This window comes from Agelaius phoeniceus, chromosome 8, assembly GCF_051311805.1.
Source record: "Agelaius phoeniceus isolate bAgePho1 chromosome 8, bAgePho1.hap1, whole genome shotgun sequence".
NCBI lineage: Eukaryota > Metazoa > Chordata > Aves > Passeriformes > Icteridae > Agelaius > Agelaius phoeniceus.
The window spans coordinates 29,916,324-29,937,552 of record NC_135272.1 but is presented as its reverse complement, the minus strand read 5'-3'; the positions used below and the strand labels follow the sequence as shown (position 1 = coordinate 29,937,552).

Here is a 21,229-nt window from a genome sequence, read left to right as displayed (position 1 = left end):
TGTGTGCATCCAAATATGTTTGTCTTTAGGTATACTTAGGCTTCACCCCTTGCTTTTTCTCATGTACAAGGTGCAGATGTTAATAATAATTTTTTGTACCCAAAATACACTCACATCAGCAGAGGAAAACCCATTGACTTAAAGGGAACATTGCAGCAGTCCAGGAATCCAGCTCTGCCGATCTTCCAAACTGAAACCAAAACTGATCCTAAAATCACTGCAGAGATGATGCTGCTTTTGTAGCATCTCTGGCATTATCGCTGGCAAATAAAGGATTTGTGTATTCTGCATATTCCCCACACTGCTCAGTGCCTCCCAGTGCCATGACAGTGCCACACACTCCACGGACAGCGTGGTACACACAGCCCTCATCCTGAAGCCTTTGGATTGCGGGTATGAAATCCCAGAGAGGACACAACAGATCTACAGATAAGCTTCTAGGAAAACCAAAACAACTCATGTCAAGATGGAAAGCAGTATATTTCTACACCCCAGCTGCCTAACCATTAATCTTTTTCACGCTGTATTTATCTGCTGCTCATAACAGTTTGTTTTATAATGTTTAGCTCCAGTAGCCTTCCAGACTCACACAGGGCAGCCAGAACAGAACAGGGTCTGTGTCTGCCACGCTCATGCAGCCGAATTTGCTGCTTTGCTGCCCAGCCAGGACCGTGTGGGCAGCACTGCATGTGGGCAGCCTTTTGCCATCCCTGTCCCTCTCCTCTATGGCCCAGCAGAGCTCTCTAGGATGTTCACTGCTGTGCTGCACAAACGCCACGTCACGAGCCCAGCGCGCCCCGCGCTCCCACAACTTCCACACCACATACCTCCCATGCAGCAAGCCTGATAAATGCTTCAGGGGGAGAAAGAAAAAAAAAAGGAGGGGGTTGGGGGGGTGGGAACAGGATATTTTAATTGACTTGACACTAAATTCCACTCCCTGCATTGAATCAACTGAGCATTAAATTCATGTGTCTATTATGGTATGTGCAGATGTGTCAGGGTACACACGTTAAGTGTTTCCAGTCACTCTCTGAGTTATTTTCTTGTTGAATAAAAATCATGTGAAACCCATTAAAAGAAAGACCAACAGAATTTGATAACAAGATGCAACAGCTATCTAAGGTTTTTGAACAATCCCAGCAATTTCAGGCGAGAAATATAACTTTTCAGCACTTCTTCCTAATATTCAGTAGAGGTGAAGTATTTCCTGGAGTGTAACTGAGGGCTTTGAGCAGTTGTTTTGTTGGTTTGTTTTGTTGGGTTTTTTTAATGCTACTATATTAGTTTAGTTTGTTGGGTTTTTCTTTAAAGAATAACATCAAGGGATCACAGAATTTATTTTTTTTATGTAAGGTCTTTGATAAAGCTGGATTGAAATATTTAGACAATTAAGAAATATATTTTTTCTGATAAATATGTTTAAATTTTCTTTTTTTTTTTTTTAAGTTGCAAAATTGAAAGGAAAAACCTCAAAATGCTTTATACAAAATACTTTAGTTGATTGAAAGGAGGAAATTTTTTCAGGAAATTTTTTGTACACGCAAGAATTAGAGATTTTAATGAGAAAATGCAGAACCTCATGGAAAACTGTGCCAGCAACAGAACAGAGGAACCACAATGTGGTTATTTCTGTTTAAAAACAAGGAGGCTAAATTCTCTGCTAGCCTAAAGCCAGCAGAGCAAAGAGCATTAGATCAGGTGAGGATTTGTCCTCCAGAAAGAAAATCACCTTTTTTAATCAGAGGTACAGCATCCTCCAGACTGGTGTGAATCACCAGGATACAGCAGAGGATGTGTCCTCACGCTTTTTAAACAATTCCCATCAAAATGCTGGCGGGAGGCAGCAGGGCTTCACGGCACTAAGAATCCCCTTCTCTGGAGTGGGGATTTGTACAGATCAGGCTTTGTACTAGAATGAAAGCAGCAAGTCTCTCTCAGGCCACCAAGGTCCCTGAAGTCACTGCATTCATTTGCACAATGTCCAGCACTCCTAAGTTGTTCACCTCTTTCTTCTTAATTTTTTTCATTAAACTTATGGTTTTGACTGATGAGGGATGAGTGAGATGCTGAAGAAAATAGAGTCTGATATTTCCCTTGAATCCAAAATGATCTACCACAGCAATTTTCATTACTCCAAGAAAAAGAGAGCGAGAGAGAAGGGAGGGGAAAAAAAAAGAAAGACATTACTTCTCTGAATTACACGCCACTTTCATAATTCTCCCTGAAGTACCACACAGGGACTGTGTTGAAGGGAGGAAAATGAAAACAGCTGTGGAGGTTTTGGGTTACACTGCAGCTCCGTGCTGCCTTTGGCCCTTGCCCACCAGTGCAGTTTGTTCTAATCCTGGTCGTGAATGTCCGTATTTGTTACCGCTCACTAAGGCAAGTCTTCTGCCTCTTGGAATAATAAAAACTGTTGTGTGCTTATCTGCTAAGCTTCTCCGACAGTTGCAAAAAGTCATCGAGTCAGCAACGCGCCTGGCGCCCGGGGCTGTCACTCAAAGGGGCTGCCCATGCTGGGACAGCAGCACTGTCAGAGGGGCTTGGGACAGGCAGGGACTGCAGGGCTGGGAGCCTTGGTGTCCTCCCATAGGGTTGGCATTGTCCTCTCACCCCAGAGTTCCCCTTTCTCCTCTTCGTTTTTTTTTTCCTTTTAATTTCTGCTACACGTGCCTCACAACAAAGAAAGCATCTCCATCAGTAAACCCGCTCCTAAAAATAGGTTGCATCATTTTTGGTAGAGGTTTTGGCTCCCAAGGCAGATTTTGATGAGCACAGGGTGACGTGTCTTCAGCAGGGCTGTGACTTAGAGCTGCTAGCCCTTCAGTTTCCCACTCTCATCCCTGCCGTGCTGGCCAAGTCCCTCCATCCTCCATTCTCCCTCCACTGCCACACTATTTCCTGCTGTTGCACTCCTATTTTCTCACTAATCCCTGACTTCCTCCACACTCTCCAAATAGTTCTCCTCAGCCTCAACTTTATTAACTTAAGCTGTTTATTCTTCTACCACTAGAAAGTAATTCTGTGCATTCCCTTTTCCTCCGCCATGCATCCCCCTGCCCCCACCCTCAACCTCTCTGCATGCTGAGAAGCCATTTGCCCCTTTGGAGAACTGCATGTATTTTTTCCCCAATGCATTTGGGAGAGAAAAGTCAGGGAGGGGGAAGAGACCAGTTCCTGGCAGCTCCCCACTGGAGGATAGAATCTGTTTTTAATTTAGGTAGTTAAAACTTGCAGCCCCGCTGGATCCTGGAAGAGGAGCGTGTGTGTGTCTCTGCGTGTGTGGTTACATGGGCGCTCATTGTGTGTGGATGGGACAGGGTGACATGTTTATGGCCAGTGTGCACACGTGGGGCTTTTGCTCATGTGGAAATGGCACTCTGTTTTTGGCTTTTGCTCATGTGGAAATGGCACTCTGTTTGTGGCATGTGCCTGCCTTACATCCATGGGAAGCTGCCTGAGTCTGCTTCTGTCCATGCAGGAAAAGCTCAGGAGAGCAGCTGAGGGAAGTATCATCCAGCTCCACCACCATAACCTGAAAGCCTCCCCTGGGAAAGCCAGCTCACAGCACACCTTTAAGGGGGAAACATAGACTGGAGAGCAGCAGCTCAGCCATGACCATGGATTTGAGAGCATGAGTGCTTTAGCACCTCCAATCCTGGCCAAGGAAAACCAGCAGGCAACTGTTTTCTACAGGCACATCTCTCTGTAGCAGAATCATCAGAGAGCTCAGCTGGCTTTTGTCCTTCTTAGGCCCTAAAACCTGAGGACCTCTGCTTCCATATGTAGCACAAGCACATATCTCAACATAAAAGTCATACATAGAGCTATACATGTATCCACAGACACGCTCACCTCCACAGAGCTCCACGTGCACGCACACAGGACTATGGCAAGCACTGTGCTGGGATCCCAAGGCAGTGTGGAGGGGAGGCTGGGCTAATGCCTCTGCCTCTAATGCAGGTCACTTCCTCTCCGGATCCCAGCAGAAGTGACTTATTACAGGAGCTTATAAAATCCCCCTGAAGAATAATTGCAAAATGAAACAAATTGCGTTAAGTGGCGGCCAATAATTTCACCAGGGACACCAGGGCTATTAGACCAGCCAGGAAGGTCCTCGTTTCCCCTCCACTCTCCTCCAGCTGGGACAAGCCCTGTCTAAGGGGCAATGTCATCAAAGCATGTGTTTAAGGGGTGATTAATTGTGTCTCCATCAAAGGGGAGCTGAAGTCTGTCTGCACAGAGCTGCTCATGGCAATAGATATATCCCAGCAGTGGGGATCATCCCTGAGCAGCCAGACAGACACCCACAGACCTGCTCCCAGCACTTCTCCATCCATGCAGTTAGCAAGTCTTTCCAAGGGATATGAAGCCACCTTTTTGCAGTCTAAAGCCACCACTCCATATTTTAATCCCAGGCAGGGAGCAGAGGTTATTGACTTGGCTGCTGCTCCTGTGGGATATCTGGATAATATTCTCATGCCTTCCCCAGTCTCTAAACTACAGCATGCACTTCATCTGCCCACTCCTCTTTGGCCACCTCAGCTCCTTGTTGTTTTTCTTTGGAACTCCTGAATTGCTGAGGGAACAAATTCCCTATAGTGTTGACCAGTATTTTTGGCATCTGCTCAACAGCTGACCCAAGAGGAGATATTATTCTGAGACCAAGAGAAAAAAAAAAAAAAAGAAAAAAAAAAGGAAAAATATAACCCAGCATACTTCCTTCTTCCTCCAAAAAATAAAATAAAATAATCACAGAAGTGATGAAAAATGGGCCATGTGTAAAGAACTGCAGACCCCAGGGGTAGCTCTGAATTGAACTCCCTATTTATACACAGTTTTACATTATTATTTACTACAGTAATCAATGTAAAAACACTGCCTACCCTAGCAACCCCTGTGTCATATGGTGTGTATACATCACCTCTGGGAAGCAGGTCAGCTCTATAAAGAAAATCAGCCATATTTAACGTGAAACTCTGTAGTTTTTACAATGTTTTTAAAAATGTTTTACAACATGTAGAAATGCTTCCATAAAAGCAGACTTATTAATCCCAGTTTTAAGCTGTCTTTTAAAGTGGAGTTTTCTTACATAAATATTTTCCTTGTCTCCCCACTGCTCCCTGCCCCTCTTTTTAAATGAAGTTATAATAGAAAAAGAAATGGGTACTCAGACCTGGAAGGCAGCTCAGCACTGTCCACCTCCAGTGGACCCCTGATTTCCCTCCAGAAGATGCAGGGAAGGAGGATGGTTGCTATTCCCAGGGGAGATAACTCTCCTGGGCACTATCAGCAGTAGGAAATATTTGCAGGATTTAACATGTTTTCTTATGTTTATCCCAAATATTATCCCCAAAGACTGAGAGCCTTTGCACCAAATGTGAAGTTCTCAACCAAGAAGCTTAAATTAGGAACCTAAATGGGCCCCTTCCCCTGTCGAGGAGGGCTTCCCATAGCTCAGGTCTGAATTGCCCTCTGGAGATGCCTGTCCCTTATTAATGCTGGAAAGACTCAAGTAATTACATGTCTAATTTAGGAACAAGATGCAAAGCAAAGCCAGATCCTATTCCTGAAGATGTCTCCCTACTCTGTACCCACCACCACTCCCTGCTGGAGGCCCAGGAGGGCTGGCTGTCCATCCCACTGTGCCCACAGCTCTGCACCCCCTGTCCCCAGCCAGTGGGGCTGAGCTTCCCACTGTGGGGCCAGAGCTACCACAGGTCCCACTGAGAAGGGACATCATCATGCCACAATGCAGCCTGGGGCTCCTGGCAGCAGTGCTTCAGCTCCTGGCTACTCACAGAACTGCAATTCATCCCTTCACTCCTGGAGAGGAGCAGAGAGACACCAGGAGCACCCAGCAAAGGCACCACTCCCACAGCAGAGAATCTGGATTGCTGTCAGAAATCCCAGGACAGCTCTTCCCACCTGAGTAAAGTGGCAGTCACCTGTGTGAAATCCATTTCTTCAAGACCATTCTCAAAGCTGACTGGCAGTATCTTTTAGGATCACCACAGAGCAGGAAAACACTACACAAACAACAGCTCAAGACTACTGATTTTGAGACGATCCATATATTAAAAGCAAGTCTATTGCATTGGCATTTAAGGTTTTCATCAGATAGATAAATATAAATTAACTCTCAGGGGAAAAAAAGTTGTCTACCCCACCTCCATTGCCAACCCTTACAGTAATTCCCTTGGAGTAACAGCCCATTTTGCAGAGAGCAAAATTGAGACATGGAGAACTTGGTAACTTGCCTGAGATTACACATTTTTAATAAATCCTGACAGCCAGTGTTCAAATGCATCACATCTTTACAACAAGGACTGGATGCTGCAAGGTTTCATTAACAGGGGACAGAAGTGCTGGTCCCTGCCATCTGGCTGAACCTATTCACACCCAGCACCAGCCTCATCCCTGTAATAAGCTTGACCTCTGTGCTGGGGGGATGCTGTTTATCTTCCCTGCTCTGCGACCCCACTCCACAGCTTCCCTGGCTGCTCCTTCATTGGACCCAGATTTCCACCCTGCCTGCTGTTTTTCCAGCAGTAGCATTTTGGCTCCTGGCAGACTGGAGAGACATTTCTGTCGGCAGCTCAGGAATTCCCTTTGTGTCTTTCCTGAGTTTAGGCTCATCTTGATGCTAGACTCTGACCCCTCTTTAATGCAGAGGAATGTGTGAAAAATTTATTCCCCTTTTCATTAAGAACTCATTTAAATTCACCAAAAGGTGACCTGGCTCCCTCCACTATGGCTACATTGTTCTCTGAGAAGCTGCTTTATTTCTGACTTAGAGGTCAGTTGAAAAGTGGGATCTCACTTCCAGTGATCCAATAGTTTAATTTTTAGTATCAATGATGAAGAAAACGATGCAGAGACATGTTTAAGGTATGTTTTTTATACTCAGAAACAGTTTGATCAGCTATGAGGAAATGCTGCATGTCCCTGAGTGTAAGTGTACTCCTTCTCACTTAATTAGCAACTCTGGTAAGCATGGGAATTTGATTTTCCATTAAAAACTTGGAAAAATATTTGTTTTGTTTATTTGTTTTTCACAACACACAAAGCAAAAGCCAAACCCATCATTTCTACTCTGGTTTGTTTTGTTTTCTTGACAAGTGAAAAAATCAGCAATCCTAGATTGGAAGCGTTTTGGGAGCTGATCTGGAAAAGGTGCCAATGCAAATAATGTCATCTTTTGTGCAAAACAACATCCAGGAAAAAAAAAAAAGAGAGAAGCATTTTTCATCCAAAAAGCACTTTGGAAAATCAAAGCCCAGTTTTCAACTCGCTTCATTCTCAATCTGATTCTTATTAATGTCCCTTAATTTCCTGTGTGCTCAGCCATCACGGTGTCGTTTGTCACTGTGTGCCACTGTGTCACAGCTGGCTGTGGGCACACCATGGGGATAAGTAGAGCTGGGGGCAGCATGGGCACATCAGGACACACAGAGGAACCCATAATCAGCAGCAATATAAGCAATGAAAAAGCAATAGCTTGGCACCACTCCTATGTGAAGGGAAGGTAAGGCAGGGCAGGGAGGAAAAAGGGTACAGGGGTTGTAGTACTCCCCTCTCCCTTATTTAGGTCAAGGCTTTCTTTATCCCATCTGCATCAAGAAATGCTCACCACCTATTCAAAATCACCCTTCTCCAAAGCATTGACCACAAAACTACCATCCATTTCTCCCAGCACACAAAGACTGCCAGGTAGAGGCACTCATGGTGCTCTTCCCTCCTGTCCACAGTCAGTGTCCCCAGCATGCCAGGAGAAGCTGCCTACTCCATGGTGTGAGCCACAACCAGCTGCATTTTTCCCTGTTTGTGCCACTTTTGTATTTGGTTTGCAGAGGTGGGGGGAGGAAAAGTGTCTAATACAATTTATTTTTTAAATTAACCTATTTAAAACTATGGATGCCGACTTTTCAGTAGTCTTCTGGGGGCTGTTACAAAGGGGCCCTGGTTGAAACCTATCTGAAGGGAGTTAACCACAGCCCTTTGCTTGCACATGTGGTATAATGTAGGCTCTTTATTGCTTTTCTTTACTCCCCAACCCCCCCACACACATTTAAGATACGCAGAGTAGAGCTTTTCTAAATATCTTACAAGTGCCTGAGTGTGTGTGCACGCTGGATTTATGGCAGAGAAGGGAACCTAATTCTGCCCTCAATTAGCAAAACCCACGAGCAAGAGGGACTCAACACCAAGCTCCACAAAAGATCCCAGAAGGGGGTTGCTGGAGCAGAGTGTAACACAGCCTATGAGACTTGGAGATAACAAACACCCCGGTCTTATCAGCAAAAGAGAGTTCAGAGCCCAAGATGTCAGGAGAAAATGAGCCAGTGCAACAGGGAAGGAGGCCAAACTCAAGTCTTGTACATCTCCTCCTATAAAGGGAATGGCTGGTCTGACCCTGTGTGTCTAAAGCTCAGTCCTGCAAAGAACCAAGGCTTGGATTCACCTCAAGGTTTTGGGCAGGCAGCTGAGGCCCACAAGCTGGGACCCCTGCTGTGGTCTCAGAAATCAGCTTCCTCAGGCCCTAGAACTCCTCTCCAACATCTGTTGGAAGCTTTTGTGCTTCTCTGCTGCCTGTCCAACCTCAGAGGCTCAGGCTGGGTTTTTGCAAGCCCAGCTGCATGTCCTCCTCTGCACCAGGCCCTGCTGCAAGGCAGGGCTTTGGGCTGTGAGCAGGATGAGCCACACTTCATCTATCACTGCCAAAGACAGAGCACTGGGACAGGAACACTCGGACCAGGTGGCACCTCAGAAAAACGTAGGTGTTGACAATGATATTTGTGTTTAAAAGTGATGAACAGCTCAGGCCACCTACTACATGGTGACGCCAGATTCTGGCTCCTTAACCACAGGGAAGAGACAGAGAGCTTTGCTTTAATCCTCTGATTTTAGCACCTCATTGTCACACCCACCTCTTCCCTGTGACCATCAGGAGCAGCTAGGTCCAGAATCACATCATGGGAGATCAGCTGAACATCTGCTCCTGTCACACCAGCTGCCCTGAGAAGCTCCTCAATCCTCTCTAGCCACCCCTCACCTTAGTGTCATGATTTCCACCAATTTTCAACAGCAGCTTTTCCAGATGCCTACAGATGTCACAAGTTGGGAGGCATCACAACAGGACAGCACCTCAGCTGGCATAAATCAGCCCCAACCAGCTGAATTCACCAGTTGAAGATTTAGTTCAAAGCTGGCATCCCCATGCTTGAGATTCCACAAACTGCAAATCCAGCCTCATTTTTAACCTTGTGGGTTTTTTGGAGCTCTGATTTGCTGTGCTAATGTGCTTTTAACGTTGTTTTTTCCTTGCTATGTGTGTTATATTAGCACACATGCACCCTGTATATACGCAGAAAGTCTGTAAAACAGGGCACTCGTATAATTTTAAAATAGACAAATCAGTTTAAAGCATTAAAGTAAATCTGGTAAAAGAAAATCTCTCCTGGGTTGACATTTTGTTTGCCAAGTTTTAGCTTGGAATGAATTTTTATGACCGAGTTATAAACCCTCGAAAATAGTGGTTTATAATGGAAATCTTGACAAATCCTTAACACAGGCCCCATTGTAACATATTCTGTACATATCCCATTGATCTATGGTAATAACAAGTTTTATATAAAATATTTTAGCCATGGGAGCAACGTGGTTATCTTCAGGCTTCCAAAAATATTTTTCAAATAAAGAGGTGGCTTTTTCAACTAGGCAAAATCAAGGAATTGAACATTGAAAATGACATCTAAATATTAATCTTAAAAAAAAAAAAAAAAAAAAAGAGAGAGAGAGAGGAAAAAAGTAAAACATCACAATAATCCAGAACCCATGATGTTTCTTTGGCTGAAAAGCAGCCAGTGACTAAGCAGCAATTCTGCTCTGATATAACTCCCAATGCAGGATGGGGTATTAGCCATGAGCAACAGAAATTACTTTCTTAGAGGATTAGCTGTAGGCCTGAAACAATAAGCGACTTAAAAAGCAAGCTATTGCCTCAGCAGGAAAGATGATAAAACTGGGATACAAAGGATTTGTCTGCCTGGTCCTCAAGCCCTCCTTCTCTCCCACAAGACACTTGGTGCCTTTGCCCCAGCAGCTCCTCTGAGCTGGGCTTAGCCCAGCCTTGGGCTACCTGCATGTCTAAGCCAGAAAGCACAAGTTTTCAGCTCTGCTGAGGCCAGGGGTATGATATCCATGGGGAAAAGAAGCAGCTGGAGCTCAGGACTTTATCTGATCCACGGTACCACAGTGGTGATGATGGCGCTTCAAGCATGGGACCAGGTGAAGGGCAGGGCAGGTGCCTTTTCCCAACACCTCTTACCCTCAAAACCATGTTTGACCACCACCACCATGCTTGATCCACCTCTAGACTCCAAAATGCAGGAGTGTCTAGGCAGGCAGCCTCCCTGGGAATGGAGAAAGGCAAACACTAATTTTCAAGGCAATTATATCTGCAAAAATGCTTTAGCCCATTGACTAGAAAATGCTGAGACTGCAAGTACACAACTCAAGTAGCAATAAACATTGTCCTCCTTTTCTTATTCCTAATAGTATCAAGAAGCTCTGTCTCTGAAATATTTTTAAACCATCACTCTTCCCAGTATCTGAAAAACTCATAGCCATCGTTATTTAGCATTACACCATTCTCATTAGGTAAGGAGGTTCAAGTTCACAAACAAGAAACTGAGGCACATAATTATGAGAAACTAGGGGGATTTGGACTTTTTGAAGATATTTAGATATTGAACCAGACATGCAACCAAGATGCCAAGAGTTTTTTATGGACAGGAGTGCAAACCATTGGTTCCAGAGAAGAAGCATATACTGTGATTTTGCTTTAATGTATCTCGTCTAAGCAAGTTTTCCAGGCTCTCTTTTGAATCAATTGAAGAAGGCACAACATGAGAATATTGAGACCATCCTATAAAAGAGTCATGATGAATCCCTTCTTGGACATTCCTATCTGCCTTTTCCCTAATATAAAGGTACCTAAGGAAGCAACCCTGATAAGGCCCCTGGAAGGAGTTGAATGGCTTGACTTGGCAAAGCAAGAATTTGGACTTGTGCCTCCATTGCCTGAAACTACCTCACTTACATCCAAATAAAGGGGAAAAAAATATTTTGAGAGTATATAAATGGGCATATACAACTTGATGGACTTAAAGGTCTTTTAATGCTAAGCAATTGTCCAAAATAAAACTGCTTCTATGCAGAGAGATGCACACGCAAGGAGAGAAGTACAGTTGCCACAAGCCTGATTTTCCCTGACTAACAAAAACAACTTCCTCCTCATCCAGTCATCCCAGACCATGGCTCTGAATTCCTGCACTTGCATCCAAGGGAGCAAGCCATTTCCATCTCTGATGCACTCCTTTTACTTCCATTGAAACCGATTACCACACTGCCGCTTTAGCATGAACATAAATTTTTCCGACTTAACATGTTGCTTTAGGACTCGGTTCCACTCGACAGTAGACTTCCATATGTGCTGTAATGTTTGTGTTTCTAAGCAATGCCTCGGCAACCACATCAGGGTTGCCGAAAGACGAAAACGAAAAGCCCTGCTTTTTAATTTTCTTTTGCTGGCGATCTCGGTTGGAAACTCAAAGAAGGTCGTCTATCTTCCCCAGAAGAAATGTAGCCCATAGGGCCAACATGTTGTTAACACACACCAAAAACGTTTTGGTGGCATGCGCCTATTTTAGGGAAAAAAAAAAATAAAATACACTTCACTGGGATTAAGTTGGGAGAAAAAAAAATTTAATTTGCTGACACGTGAGAGGCACAGACAAAGATCTTTTTCTTGTGGAAAACGCCAGCAGGTGTTGTCTAGGGATGTTTCTTTCTTTTTAAAGGCCAGAGTAGTTCCACACAAGCAGGCCTGGCAGCATCCTTTTGCATATTTTGCTGAATGCTTGACAAATTAGCTGCATAAACTTGCGTAAGTTTCATTTCGCAGCCATTAATGAATAAGAAAGAGTTTATTCAGATGCCTTGACCACAGAGGATAATAACTTCACTTTCCTTTCCCCTTTTTTCCTTTTTTTTAAAGACTGAGATCTAAATCTCATTCCAGTCTATGGAGAGACACAGATATTTTAAGATCATTTTGAAAATCTTGTCTGACACATACTATAGAATTTCACTCAGCTACCCCTGTAGCACAGTGTAGAATTTATGCTTGACTGAAGACCAGCCCCATTATTTTGCTGGGCTATGAGAATCAAGCATTTATGCTTTAGTTCTAGAAAGCATTTAAACACATGTTTAAGTCCCTCCCTAGTCAATAAAAGCACTTAAACAAATACTTTGTTCCTGCTGAAGTCAACTGGATGTTGACACAGCAAGTACCTCGCTGAGCAGAACAGGCTGCTAATGGGGAGCCTCAGGGAGCTGCACTACGGTACTTTGGAGCTTAGAAACAGGGATGCACTTATTCATTTTTATAGCAACCAAACAATAGGCTTTCCATCCATTGTGATGCTCAAGTATGTTAAGATTTGGTCTTGCCTGGAGCTGGGGTGCAAAGTCAAAAATAGGTATAAGTGTGCATATTTCAGGGAAGAACAAGTATTCTCAAAAGCTTCATGTCACTCTTTCAACAGTGTCCCTCAGCCAGGCCACAAGAAAGACTCTTCAATGCTTCTGTTGGGAGATATTTATAAGCAACTCAGCCTCTGCCAGTGCCCGGGTGACCCCGTCCCCACATCTCTCCTCAGTGCAGACACTCAGATCTGTCTAAGGCAAAGGACACCCAAACTCCCAAAACATCTGCTTCCACAACAACAAATGCTCCAGTGAAAAGTATTCCCCTGGTCCCCTCTATGTCTGATGGTTGTGTCCCTGTCAAGAAGAGCATCCTTAAGCAAAGCTCCAGCTCTTTGTCCCACTGCTGCATCTCACAGCACAGAACTGGCTTCTCCACACTTCAGTGAGGCTGCAGGATGTTCTGGTGGCCTCTGCCTTTCCTCTTCCCCGTTTAGAAATTTATTCTAACCTCAGAGAAATGGTTAAGGGCACTTAAGAACCAGTTATGGCTCATTAGAGGCTGCACTGGGTTAGTGGGAGGGAGGAAGAGGCTGAGAGCTGCTATGGCCAGGTTTAGTGGCATTTTCCTCCCCTCCTCAATGGTACCTGGATTAAAGGGGACAGCAGGACCTCTGGAAAATAATCTAAAAAAGAGCAGATGGGTTTTTTCTCTGGTCCACAGCAACTGTGACATCTCCCCTTTGAAGCCCAGCAGTGACAACCCAAACCCCAAATGTTGCTCCAGGGAGGGGGTGGGCTCTGTGCACAGCCCCCAGTACCCATGTCTGGGGCAAGCAGGGCTTGCTCTGCCCGTGCTGCGGGGCAAAGTCCCACAGAAATGGAAGTTACTGTAATTAAAGCTCGCCTGAACATATGGTTTCAGGGATCTTTCCGCGTGTAAAATGCATGAATATGCATCAAAACTAGATGTCACTGCTTAAGTTACATAATCCTGCACAAACATATATTTAAGAGGGACCCAACATCCTCTGTTTTTTAAGGGGCTTTAGCTGTGATTAATTCTCTGAGCTTATTAATCACAACATGTGTTAGTGTTTGATAAATTGCCCAAAAGTTGCATTAGCTAATAAGTATAAGAACAAAACGAAATAGTTTCATCTGTTTTTATAATAAGACAAAGAGCATCATGGGAGCATACACGGTGGTCATGAATAAAAGAGAAACATTCATTTATGATAATTGGTTTCAGCTCCCCGTTTGGCTGGTTCTTGTGACCTAAATGTATCCAGTTGTTTCCTTTCTTTCCCGTTGGTTTTTGGGTCACTCCTAATGGTTTAATTCAACAAAAAATGTCTACCATTTCCTGTAACCTCTGTCTTTTTTCATTCCTCCTTCCAAAATGTTTTTTTTCTGTGCAGCATCTAGAGAAATCTCCCTCTCTCTCTCTCCCTCTGTTTCCTTCCAAGTGAACAAAGTCAATATTGTTGACAGAGAAAAGGTTTAACTCCAGGCAAAAGGGAAAAAAAAAAGTAATAGTCATTTATTTGTCTCCACTTCTGAGTTCACAAGGGTTTTTTGTTTGATCCTGGCGGTCAAGACTTTGACACGGAACATGCCCCCTCTGACCATGAACAATTTATGGAGGGAGAAAGAGACAAAAATCCTCATTCATGTTTAAGAAAGCAAAGGAAATGGCTGTAGATTAATATTTGTGCATTTGTAGCAAAATTTCTGATAGGTCTGTAACACATTCAACCACCCTAGTTGAGAAACACAAGAGGCAAAACTCAGCCCTGGAGAGTTGAGTTTTGTTACTCTTGGACACCTTTCAAAACATCAGCCCTCATTCTGCTTTTCTTAGGGCAGCTTTTTCCTCCAGCAGAGAGTGAAAAACGCTGTATGGCATTTGCAAGGAGGCGGCGCACGCTGGCAGGGGTTACCTTGAAGCACAGGCAGGGAGCACTTGCCATGGTCTTTCCATTTGCACTCATGCCTGATACTCCCTGAACACTGCAAAGTGCTTTTACATCTCCCATTTACCCTGCTCAAAGTGACAAGAAATGAATTTTCTAGCATGAGGCCCTGAGTTTGAGCTGGTGGGAGATGTGGTGCAGCACAGCGCTGGGATGCCAGAAGGGTGTTGGTTGAGATACCCTGTGCCATCAGGAGCCCCTGTTTCACCACATTACAACTTCTGGGGCTGAAATTCTCCTTTGCCAGGTGTCTGCCTCCAGAAGGGTTTTCTAGGAAATCAAGGAGGGTGGGAGAGGGGGAGGCCTGGCAGTTTTCCAACACAAGATTAGAGAAAAGTGCTTAGTCGATATAAAAATTCTAACAATTATTTTTTGGAGTTGCTCTCACGCCTCCATCTTCTGGAAAGGAGTCTGCAAATTTGGTGTCACCCTGGGAACAGGGATGTGCCTTTTACATCCAAATTTGGCAAAGTGAAAAGCCTTTGAATACGTCCCACTGAAGATTTATTAGCCTTTGGGAGAAAAACCTCTACAGATTCTGTCTCCCTTGATCTCACTCCATTTTGGGGCTTCTAGGGCTTGCTTCTTCTGGGTATTGCTCAGGACTTTCTTTGCTATAATTCCCTTCCTGGCTGCTGGACATGACTGTGGCTCTGGGCACTAGAAGAGAGACCTAAAAAGCCATCCCTGTCATCTTAGGCCTGGACTCCTACCAAGTCCCTCACTTCCCAAATCAAGCAAAGAGGAAAGAACAGAATGCAAAGCAGGAGCAATGGGGCAAGGACCAGGGAGAAGCCAGGCACAAACACCTGAGGGGAGAGATGGATCCCATAGGGATGCTTGATATGACATCAGCGAATTGGGATGAGGCAGAAAAATGAGGCAGGATAGTCTGACAATGATATATAATAAAAACACAGACTCAACATAAGCACAAGGAAGATGATGAAGGCCACAGACAAGGCCTTAATTCTCATGTGTCAAGGCTTCTGAATTTCAGCTTTAATTTCTCATGTAAAACAGCTTGTGCCTGTTATCATTTCTAGAGTACCCCAAGCTCTCCACCCAAACAGACCAGGAAACCAAAAATCAGCAAAGAGTCTCACTGCTACACCAAACACCCACTGAAACAGCTGACAGGCTAAAAAGAATGGCAGAAAATGTAATGAGAGGGCAGAGATAGTCAGATTAGAAAACACCATAATTTTGAGTATGCTGATGGTATGCATGAGGTGTAGTGAACTGCAGCAGTAAATCAAAGTCTGCTCTTGAAACTCTCACACAGCTGCTATCCAGAGACCCTCTGGCTGGAAATCATTTCCCCACAAAATCATGGGTATAACATAAATATTCATGTGATTTTTAACTATACAATATCTAGGAAGTTTTTAACCCTTAAGAATCACTGTACCTTGGCAGCAGAATTTCTAACTTTCTGTTGCTGAAATCTGTACTTGCATTACATGCCCATTGCATTACACACCTCAGAGGCTGAGGCTTTCAGAAAGGAAATCCCAATTGGAGAAACTCCTGCTGAAGTCACTAACACTTTGCAAAGTGGCAGTACCCATTCTTCAGCATGCAGTGGGGCTGGGAGGATAAATAGGCTCAGGATGTGATAGGACACATTTGGAGAGGACAGCTCTATCTGCAGCTAGTAAACACTCAAGTCTAAGCACAAATTGCATCATGTGCAATTGCCGGAGGATGCTGGAGGACCATTGCTGCCAGCTGGGCCCAGGACCTCTCCATCAGGGCAGTTTTTCTACTCTCCAGAGAGGCTGCCCATAGCCCAGGTCTTTGTCACAGCCTGCATCTGGGATGACCAACCCTCAGCTCTTGGGAATCACAGCTTGGTGCCATCACCAAGGGACATGCAAAGACTCTCCTGCCTGCAAGGGAGGAGCAGCCACTGCCTTCCCTGAAATAGTCCCACCTTGGCTGTTGTGGTTTGGGGATGTATTTGACACAACCCCCCTGCTCCCTGCAGCGTCACCCAGCACAGATAGAGCCTCAGAGAATTTGGCTGCAAATCAATGCACCTCCCCTACCACTACAACAAAGCTTGTGACGGCAGGAAAAACAGCATGAGGAAGGGCCAGAAAACTCCTTACACATCAGAAAATTAAAACCCACTGTCTAGACAAGAGATCAGGAATTATCTTAAATTTCAAGCAGTGATAATTGACCAAGTGGAAGGGGAAACAAAAAGGAGAAAGCTTTTATTGAAAAAAGGGAGGATTCTTTTTGGGTACATCATACCAATAAGGGAAAACTACATGATTTCCCTGCCAGTGCTGCTAAAGGATGACTGCAGCAAGTTTTGTTCCCAGTTCTGCCTAGTTCTTGCCTATAATGAAAGGCCCATGTGTTTCATTGTGTATGGTTGTAGAGCCAAAACTTCTCAAAGGAGACAGGTTTGTAATTGCACAGGACACCTGCTTTGTGTCTGCAGGCAGGAGTCACAAATGAACACATGATTGAAGGGAACTGCAAATCTTAAAATATGACAGGCATCAAAATGTTATTGCATCCTCTCAACAGCTTCAGAAAACTGTTTTTCTCTAACCTTATCAAACCAGAGATGACAGTGGAGCCAACTTCTACTGGATAATCACAGAAAAACAACTACACCACGGGCTTTCCAACAGAACAGACTGAGTACCTTTGTGGGGGAAAACCAGCACAGTGCAGAATACTCAAACACAGTATGGATAAGTTTTAACATCTAAATCTGCAGCTACTCCAGAAATACAAAGATATAATATACCTTTAGCAATACACTCTAGTTCAGTCTATCCCACTTATCTCAAGAACACTTTATGATCTGCATTCTACACAAAAGCAGGCGTGACAGCAAACTTGGCATTGCAAAGGACTTCTGTTCTCTGTTTTAGATGATCACATCTCATTCTTGAATGGTGCCTTTACACATCTCTCAGCTGGACAGAGGTTCTAAATAGCTGTTGGTGTGTGGGTTTAGCTGTGGGAAGTGACTGGCTTTAAATTTTATCAAAATTATTTCAATTGCATTAATTAGCAAACACCCCCAATTAACCACACAGCTGTAGGAGTACTGGATTTCCATCTTTAGAGATGCTGGGGTGAACCTTTCCACTCACACTGAATGCACCATGAAATAAAAAAGCTCACTCACTCTCTCCTGAAGCACAAATCAGGCTACTGTAAATAAGGCTTGGGCGAGATCTCACACTGCACAGGGCTCTGCACAGTCGTTCACATCTTCAGCTTACACACACTAACAGTGAGTGTATGAAAACAGCTGTGCCATTTTTCCATGTCATTCCACTCAGCCACATGCTTTTGAAATGGCTCCATTTCATTATATGCCTGAATATGCTTTCTCCTGTTTCTCTGTTGCACCAAATAAAACATACCTCTAATCTAAAAAAAACCAAATCCCAAAACAAGTGACTCTTGCATGAACATAAGAGCCACTCTACCATAGTCCTTTTATTTTCCCCATGTATTGACCTCTCCTCTGTGCTTCCCAGTTGACTGAAGGGTGTGTTAACATGCACAGCATGTCAGTGCCATTCCACAGGTTGGGATTTAGGCATGGTTTTGCATATGAGAGTAGGAATTGCTCGCCTTGCAAGCTATGCAATGCCTCTCATTGTCTCTCACCCTGTCACAACCTGCTCTGTGCCCAGCTGCAGGGTGCTCCAGGCACATTCCCTTCCTTCTGCCAAGGCCTGGGGCTTCTTTCACAGGTGCCAAATGGCAATTTGGAGCGGTTCAGCTGATGTTTCCAAGTCTAGCATCAGGCTGTGGTTGTCACAACCCTGTGAAGAGCGGCCCTGCCAAAAGGCAGAGGGACAGGATTTATAAAATATCAAACAGAAAAGAAGGCCCAGAAGTGGCACATGAACCACAGCCAGGTCTGCTTCAGCAGGGCAAGGCAGAAAGGTGTGTCACTGCAAAATGCCCTTAACAAAGGTGTCACTTTGGCGAGGTGAGGTCCTGCAGTGTGGTTGCTCTCCTGGGACTGCAGCCCCTCAGAGACTATTCAAACTGAAAAGTCATTCATAGAAAGGAACACCAAAAAATATGCAAGTCCTAGAGAAAACCTCTCCTTCCTTTCAAGGGACTCCTGTGTGGGATTAGGGATTCCCCCCCCTTCACACCCAGCACTTTGTTTCAGGCACAGGGAGGGGCTGCAGGAGGGACCATCCCACAGCATCCTGAGCCAGCTGCAGGTGCAGAACTGGCTCAGCTCAGAAACGGGGTCAGAGTGCAGAGTGAAGTTCTGGCCTGGTGTCTTCACAAGATTTGTTTTAAAGGTCTGCAGTTTTTCACACCTCAATCCAGCCAGGCAGGCAGCAATGCCAAAAGATGGCTGTGCAAACTCTTTTTGCCTGCTCTGTGGAGGAACTGGAATTAACACAGCACAGGATAGCAAAGTGCCCCAGAATCCTACAGGTAAAGGGTGAGAGATGGAGGTGACAACCCTGAAATGGTGGATTCTGCCACCTTACTAACCCCAAGTCTAACTTAAAACCATATTCAAAAGACTAATGATAAAGCAAAAGCCTCTGCCAAAAAATTTAGGCAGGACATTCCTGCCAGAATATATGTTAAAGAAAGACACACAATTATTTTTTAGAGTTGCTGGCACAGTGCTTTCAGGAAACCTTCCCCTTTAAACACTAAAATTAAACAAACACATGAAACGCAGGGAGAAATGTAATTACTTTATAGCTTGACTTTGGTCTATTGCCTCGGGTATCCAGTTCCTTTTCTTAGTGATGTGGAAACTCAAATTCCCCCCTAACAGTGTCATTAATTCCTTGGCCTGGAGAGCCCAGCTTTCCTGCTGCATTTTGCATCAGGAAATCCCAGCTGCCCGCACCTTGCTCTGAGAACAGCTCTGCAGGTGAGAAAGGAGCTCCTGCCCTGCTCCCAGCACAGGAAGGGGGCAGGAGGGCTCCCCTATCCCCCCTGAAAAGGAGGGGATTAAAACAATTGGGTTGCCACAAAAACAATTAGAAACCCAGGCGAAGATCTAGCTCCTCTGACCTCCAGCCCTCCCAAAACTCCCCTCGCCTGCCAAAAAAAATGACAAGGGGTGTCTATTTCTGCTTGCCTTTTTCCTAAGAAAAACACCTCCCCCTCTCCCTCCTCATGCCCCCCCACGGCTCTTCCTCCCGCACACAGTTGGGGCTGGCTAAGGTTCATGCTAAATGAACACCCAGTCCTAAAACACACCCGGGATGGCATCCAAAGGCTACCAGAGGCTGCCGAGAGACTCCCAGTGGTGTGGGCGAGCTCATGTGCCCCCCACCGACCGCCCGCCCTCAGGCCAAGAGCAGCTGTAATGCTCTGGAGGGAAAACAAACAGCTCTGGGGGAGCACAGGGAGCCCCGCGGGAGCAGAAGCGTCTCCCCCGTGCTTACCTTCCCCCTGCCTTGCCTTGTGGGATGCTGAGGAAATCCTCCTGTACTCTGTGCCAGCCTGACCATCCCAGCTCCTTCCCCGTGCCCAGGCAGCTGCTCCTGAGAAAGGTTTTCTTGGGCACTGCACAGAACATCCCAGCTCTTTTCAGACTGAAATCCATCGAGGTCGGTCCTGGAAGCAGCCCTGTAGCTGCCTGCCCTTTGCAAGCTGTCATGCAATGTAGCAGGAGCCCAGGCAGACTGAGTGAGTTTATATCCACCCTGTGACACACACACACACACACAGAATGTGCCTGGCATCTGAAGCAGCCGATGCTGGATTTATCCCTTCCCTTGTTGCCAGTGACTGACATAAGTGCCGGGAACTCTTGGTGGAAAACTGCTTATGAGCTTTGGGCCTGGTCCAAACCCCAGTGAAGACAAAGGAAAGACTTGTGATTGCTTTGGAGCTGGCTTTGGATCAGTCCCATTATCTCTGCCCCAAGAGCAGTGTACAAACAAAGCAGCAAGGACTGGGGCACTGTGAGCCTGTGCCCGGGGGCCCATCTCATCTGGGCAAGAGAGAAGCAGGGAGATGCATCTGAGCCTTCCTTAGAACATCCATCCAGGGCCCTCCTGGGAGGGGACTAGCCTTGGGAACTGCACATGATCACAACCCATGGGTGGTGATGCCCTGCTCAGGAGCAGACACAGATTTCTCTGCTCAGGATTGGTATCAGCCACAAAAAACACCCAGAGCCAGACCTACATCCAGACTTCAATTGTGCAAATCATCCACCTCGCAGGCTGAGCCTGCTTTTATCTGTCAAACACCATCAGTTTGCACACTCCAACACTAAACACATCCTGTGTTTCACAGGACACAAGTGAGCTCTTCCCATTCCATGAGAGACTGAAAGAGTAACACTCTCAGACTCCCTCCCACCTAAAAATCCACAAAAACATTTGTTTTGTGAACAATTAAGCAGCAATAGCATTCTTCCTGAGTAAGAGTCTGCCTGCAGAACTGAAAAATGATTTGACACTATTTCATTCCACTTCTCCTGGCAGCACTATCTCTCCCTTAATTTACTAAAAAAATAAAAAAAATGTTAAGTCATGTTTTTCTATTTTAAGGCATTTTTTGTAACTATAGAAAGCTTTTTTCCCCACTGGGAAAATAAATGAGAACCATGAATCACACCAAACTTACCTAAGAAAAGTGCAAAAACAATTCTCTGTCCTGGGATTGTAGAGTTGATGGCTCATGACCATTTCTCGTAGGGTTTAAGCTACACAATTTCTGTAGCATAAACTGATTTCCATTGGAGGCAAAGGGGTTTTTAACCAATACCTTTC

At 45.0% G+C, this 21,229-nt stretch overlaps 1 long non-coding RNA gene across 1 annotated transcript in view; it reads right to left on the bottom strand.

The window, feature by feature from the left end:
• Positions 1–20,158, bottom strand: part of LOC143694659 (uncharacterized) — a 115,671-nt gene extending 95,513 nt beyond the window's left edge. The window contains exon 1 of the long non-coding RNA XR_013183309.1: positions 19,892–20,158. This is a non-coding gene — a long non-coding RNA (uncharacterized LOC143694659). The remainder of the gene's footprint in view (positions 1–19,891) is intronic.
• Positions 20,159–21,229: the final 1,071 nt, after the last annotated feature.